Genomic DNA, 6,801 nt, shown 5'->3' on the forward strand with positions numbered 1-6,801 from the left:
CTTTTACTGTTATCTCAAGCTGATAGACCACGTAGTTCTTTCCTGTGAAGCTTTATGACGCTGGTAGTCTCTCATATTGTGCCATTCATACACTCTTACCCGGTCAAAACAGTAAAAATCGACAATAATCGACAGTAATCGGCATATACGGCAATAAGCGACATAAACGCCCTATACCATGGGATATCTACTTACGCTATTGTTTCTCTATGGTATTAATCTATGAAATTACTGGGGATTGAAAAATTAAGACTTGAAAATTAAGTATTGTTCATGACTGGGAAAATTTTTTACAAATAAAACAAAGTTTGGTGTTGCTTTTCATCTATTTGAGGCAACATTGACCTGCCCTACTCCAAGCTGTCACAAGCACATGAATAAAAAGCTCCAAAGTTTTTTAACAGACTGCCACTTCGTGTATGTGAGCTCCAGTACAATATATTAGTGGCTAAAGTTTAGTAGGCTGTTACGTGTAAAACCTATCAACTACGGTACCCTCTGTACTTGTTGAGAGAGGATGAAGTCAGCGGACTTGTGGAACAGTTCTATGAAACAAACTGTGAAACAAATATTAACTATGAAACAAACTGTTTCATAGTTTGGAGTGGCATCTACAGAAACAAACTATCTGCAACCATCTCAAGTTATTTGTGTTTCTACATGTTTTAAACTTTGACGAGGTCTGTCTGGTGACTGCCCGTCATGGACTGAACATATTTTCCCTTTTTGTGTAGTTGAGAAGGTGATATTGTGGTAATTATTCATATTAAATAAAAATACTAAGAAATTGTCAAAAACCACAGATTTATTGATACTTAGAAAGACCGGTTTAGATCTAGAAAGACTTAGAAAGATTGGTCTTTCTAAGTATCAATAAATCTGTGGTTTTTGACAATTTCTTAGTATTTTTATTTAGTATGAATAATTACCACAGTATCACCTTCTCAACTACACAAGGGAAAATATATTTAGTCCATGACGAGCAGTCATGTTACACCATTGTCAATATCAGATAAACAGGGGTTTATCTGATAATCAGAGATTGACAATGGTGTAACAACCGAAACCGGTCTTTCTGAGTATCAATAAATCTGTGGTTTTTGACAATTTCTTAGTATTTTTATTCGATTGACAGAATATAATTGTACTGAATTATTGAATAACTGAACTAGGAAGTGAGTTAGTTCATGTTACAAATCTTTTTTGTTCCCCCAATCATTCTCTCCATTATTTTTGAGGGTCAAGAGAGGGCCGACTGCGCTCTAGCTTCTTCGCCCTCCTAGGATTGGAATAAAGGCAGTGGTTCAATCAATTCAAATCAATTCAACGATGAGACGTGTTTACAAATGAGTGGAGATTTCAGTGTTAATAAGAAATTATAAGTAAAGTGGAGACTTTAGTATGGTTTTGAAACTTCGCCCACCTGGGATTAAAAATAATAAAATCTGGTGTGGTGCACTCACACAACTTTCCTTGCCGTTATGAAAATTGATCAACTGACGCTAGTGGTCCCGCGCATCTCAAGTCCACTTTTCTAAGATCTGAGCCAGCTGGTGACAGGAAAATAACACTGGAGACACACGAAGTCTACTATCTCTTCTTAGTGAATGATTTTAATAGAATCAACAGTTGCCAACAGTTTGCAATTGAAGAATCTTATTTTCTCTAATTTCGAGCTTATTTTCAATTTTAGGTGAAAATGTTACTGAACATTAATTGTAGAGATTTTCATGCTCAACCTTTTCCAATTGAAATTTTTTGTTTAAATTGTATCTGAAGCCTGATAATTGAAAATCTAAAATCAAACTTTGCATAGATGGTGCAGTGCTCCTGAAATTTTTACAGATATGAGACTTGTAGCAGTTGATAGAGCTTATCGATGACTATTCTAGGTATAACTTTAATCAAAATCGTTGGAGCCGTTTTCGAGAAAATCGCGAAAACCCCTGTTTTTGACAACATTTTCGCCATTTTAGCCGCCATCTTGAATCGCATTTGATCGAAATTGTTCGTGTCGGATCCTTATAGTGTAAGGACCTTAAGTTCCAAATTTCAAGTCGGGACCTTGAAACGTATAGAAATTTAGAAATTTAGCAATACTTTCCTTACCTATGGTAATAGGGCAAGGAAAGTAAAAACACACATTCTATTATACACAGTTTTGTGTAGAAACTGTGTAAAATTTGACTACATATGTGTGTTTTTACTCAATTATGAAACGGTTCTAAAATATTGACATTGGCTCAGTCGAATTTTTAATTCAATAAAAAGTTGTGTTTGTATAAATACGTGAATATTTCAGTGTCAATAAGAGAGTAGAAGTAAGGATTTCAGTGTGGATTTGAAAGTAGTGTTTGACGAATACGTCATAGATGCAGCTGTTGGGTGATTTTATGGGGCAAAGCTTGGGTGGAGACACCGCAGATGTTCTCTCATTCAGAAAAGTGGCTGCTGGTTGACCCGACTCGGGAAGCTGGGAAAATCCGCACCTGATAGATGGAGAGGAGGAGAAGGAGGAAGAAGAGGAGTAGGATGATGATGAGGAGGAGGAGGAGGAAGAGATGAAGGAGGGAAAGGAAGAGGTGGTGGAGAGTGGTAGGAGGTTGGGACGGAGGAGGAAGAGGTGGCGAAAGATGAGGAGGAGGAGGAGGAGGAGGAGGTGGAGAAGCAGGATGAGCAGGTAGTGGTGGAGGACGAAGAGCAGGAGGATTAGGAGGATGAGGAGGAGGAAGAGATGGAGGAGAGGAAGGAAGAGGTGGTGGAGAGTGGTGGGAGGTTCTGACGGAGAATGAAGAGGTGGAGAAAGAGGAGAGGAAGAGGAAAAATAGGAGAAGGAGAAGGTCTGGGAGGAAGAGGAGGAGGAGGAGGATGAGGGAGAGGATCCAGAGGGGGAGGAGAACGAACAGTAGAATAAGGATAAGAAGGATCAAAAAATGAGGTAGTAGTAGATAGTGCAGGGGAAATGAAACGGTTCAAGAGAGAAGAATACAGTTAGAGGAGGATAGTGGAAGAAAGTAAGGTGAAGCGATGGGCAGAGAAAGAGAGAAAGATGGTAACAGGGGTTGATTAGGGAGGAAGAAAGAGAAGGAGATGATGTGAAGAAGAGAAGAGAGAAGGTGTTGAGGAGAAATATTCCAGAATACGTCTGGGCAAAGAGAAAATAAAAATTAGAATGAATATGATAGAGATGATGAAGTAGGAGAAAAAAGAAAGATATTGAGGAAATGATTAAAAAGAGGAGGTGATTGGATAGGGGGGCTTTGGAATAATGAGAAAAAAGAGAGAGAAAGATCGAAGAGTGAACCTACGATGAGAATGAGTGAGAAGGAAGAAGAGTGAGATAGGAGTTGAGATGAATGTTGTGATTGAGAAACAAGAAAATGGAATGATAATAGGATAGGTGAAGAGGAAAATTAGAGAAGAAGAGTAAGATGGAAAACGAGAGACTCCACATTTGTGAGATAGAGAGGGTGAGTAGTGGAGGAGGTAAATAGGAATTAAAAGGAGGTAAAAGGAGAGAGGGAAATCTTCAAAAACGGAGAAGAAGAAAGTGTGTATAGCAAGAGCAGATGTGGTGGAATGAAGAGACACAATTATAGATACAAACTTTCATTGATGAGGAAAAAATAGTAAGAGCAATGAATAATATAGTAAGAAGAAAAAGGGTGAATGAAAAGGAGGTGGAATAAAATGTGGGAGAAGAAAACGTTCAAGAAAGAGTGGAAAAATGGAGTTCCTCAGTTTCAACCTGGAGTATATAAAATGGTAAAAATTAGTCAAGATTTATAATTAAATGTAAACCAAATAAATTAAATCAATATATCTACAACTATGCTCTTCTATGAAATACACTGGGAGGAAGGAATAGAAAGAGAGGGATAAAACTGAGGATAAACGAAGTGAATTATAGAAAAGAGATAAAAATATAGATTCGAATATGAACTGAGTAGATGAGAGGGAAACAGATATACAGTAAATAATAAGCTAGACAGAGAAAAATGAGACGTGAAAAGGTTGAAAAGGGAGTCTGGAAACAAGGAAAGGAAAGGAGAAAATGAAAGGGTAGATGAAAAGGGACGGGAAATGACTGATGAGAGTAAATTCGCTGACAAAGAGCGCAGAGGAAGCTCACAGGAGTTGTAGGCTCCGACTCACTTTAATTTGTCAGCATTCCTTGGAATATAACATCAGTCCTCCCATTCAACCAACACTGATAACCTGGAGTGTAACTCTACCACGCATGCGCAATGTATCTATGGATGTTTAACTTTGGATTCAATTCAATCTGTCAGGGTTCCTTGGAATATAACCTCAATGCTTCTTGTAACCTCGAACACTGTAAGCTTGAAGTGTTTCTCTACCACGCATGCGCAATGTACCATGGATGAATGTTTGACCTTCTCCCCCTCCTCCTATGGAACCTACCCCCACCCTTACCCAGTTTTACTATCATCCAAGAGGGGAGGGAGCTCTGCAGGGAGGTGATGGTATTCTACCGCCCACGCTTGGAACTGCACCCCCCTATATTTGGAAAGTTGCCCCCCTGTGCCCGCTGCACCCCAGAGGGTGGAAAAGGGTTCTATATCGATCTACACTACAAGCGCTTCTCTCTGATGATATATATATGTATGTTCCCTTGACCTAGCTAAGGCCAACTACAGGGTTTCTCTTTTTCTCTTCAGAGAAGAAATCCTTTTTACTTTGTTTCTATCTGCCGCTCTAATCGAATCCAGAGATGGCTGGTTAGTCCACGCCTCTCTATGAACGTATTGCCCTTTGATTAGTGTACGAACTATTATTGGATGCGTAATACTATACATAGAGTGTTCCTGAAAGGGTGAAAGTAGTTAGTACCAAAGAGAGAAAAAAAGCATGAGACTTACTTTACTCTATTTCTCGTGTCCGAACAATAAGGAATTTTGAAGTAACTCTATAGGACGAAATCAACATCTTTTCCTGGATCAATCATTTTCGTTTTTCCTGGTTGTGAAATTCCGTCATGGTAGTACTTTCACTCTTTCAGGAACACTTTGTATATAGTATTACGCATCCAATAATAGTTCGTACACTAATTATAACTATAGAGTACCTTAATTAAGGCTGTGCAAAGGCTAGAAATAAACTTCCTACTGGTGATATTTTTCAAAGTTTTTCGATTTGTATATAATAAAGCTATCAAAATTAAAATGTTTTCTCAGGAAAAAATTTTTCCGATCATTACTTTTTGAGATATGAGCGCCTAATTTTTAAATTTTTGGGACAGAACATTTCAAATTCGGTTAAAGGTAAATCCATGAGATTTGAAGGATAAATTCTTCATGGTACTGTTGTTCTAATAAAACTAAAATATTCAATTTACCAAAAATGACCAAGAATAATTCAATCAAAAGTTATTTTTGGTATTTTTTATTTATTTGGATAACTTTATGGAAAATTGATATTTTTAGAAAAGTTTTGGTTTACTAGATCAAAAATACCATGAAGAATGACAGTAGTAAGGCCCATTGACGGCTTAAATTATATACTCAGGCGAACATTTCAAATTCGGTAAAAGGTAAATCCATGAGATTTGAAGGATAAATTCTTCATGGTACTGTTGTTCTAATAAAACTAAAATATTCAATTTACCAAAAATGACCAAAAATAACTCAATCAAAAGTTATTTTTGGTCATTTTTATTGATTTGAATAACTTTATGGACAAATTCGGTAAAAGGTAAATCCATGAGATTTGAAGGATAGATTTTTCATGGTACTGTTGTTCTAGTAAAACTAAAATATTCAATTTACCAAAAATGACCAAGAATAATTCAATCAAAAGTTATTTTTGGTATTTTTTATTTATTTGGATAACTTTATGGAAAATTGATATTTTTAGAAAAGTTTTGGTTTACTAGATCAAAAATACCATGAAGAATGACAGTAGTAAGGGCCATTGACGGCTTAAATTATATATTCAGGCGGTGGAACCTTCCCGCAAGGGACTCACCACCAACAAAAGCCATACGAATTCACATTCACCATGAAGAATTTATCGTTCAAATCTCATTGATTCATCTCTTACCGAATTTGAAATGTTCTGTCCCAAAAATTAAAAATATAAACTTTGGGCGCTCATATCTCAAAAAGTAATGATCGGAAAAAAAATTTTTCCTGAGAAAACTTTCCAATTCTGATAGCTTGATGATATACAAATCGAAAAACTTTGAAAAATATTACCAGTAGAAAGTTTATTTTTAGCCTTTGCACAGCCTTAATATTATACGTTCATAGAGATTGAAGTAACTCTCTCTATAGGAGTAAATTATTATCTTTTCCTGGATCAATCATTTTCGTTTTCCCTGGTTGTGAAATTCCATCATGGTACTAATACTTTCACTCAAGGAGAACTTTGTATATAGTATTACCATAGAGTAAAGCTAGAATACGAAGATATCCCATAGGTCGTTCATATTGCAAATTTGAGCCGATTTTTTGTCAACTCAAGCCTATTACTGTCGTCTACTGTCTATTATTATTGTTTTGTTGGTGTTGGAGTGTAAAAACGGTACAGTATGAGAGACTACAAGCTTCATATAGCTGCACGGAAAAAAACTACTGGGACTATAGGCTTGAGTTCACGAAAAAGAATTACTGAGACTATATGCTTGATTTGACATTGAAATCTGGAGCTATTTGACGCTGGTAGTCTCTTATACTGTAACGTTCTTATACACTCTCACCCGGCCAAAAGAGTGATAATAGACAAAAGTCTACTGCAATCTGCTGAGTTGACGAAATTCGGCTTTAAATATGGAACATA

This window comes from Nilaparvata lugens, chromosome 10 (genome assembly GCF_014356525.2).
Source record: "Nilaparvata lugens isolate BPH chromosome 10, ASM1435652v1, whole genome shotgun sequence".
Classification (NCBI taxonomy): domain Eukaryota; kingdom Metazoa; phylum Arthropoda; class Insecta; order Hemiptera; family Delphacidae; genus Nilaparvata; species Nilaparvata lugens.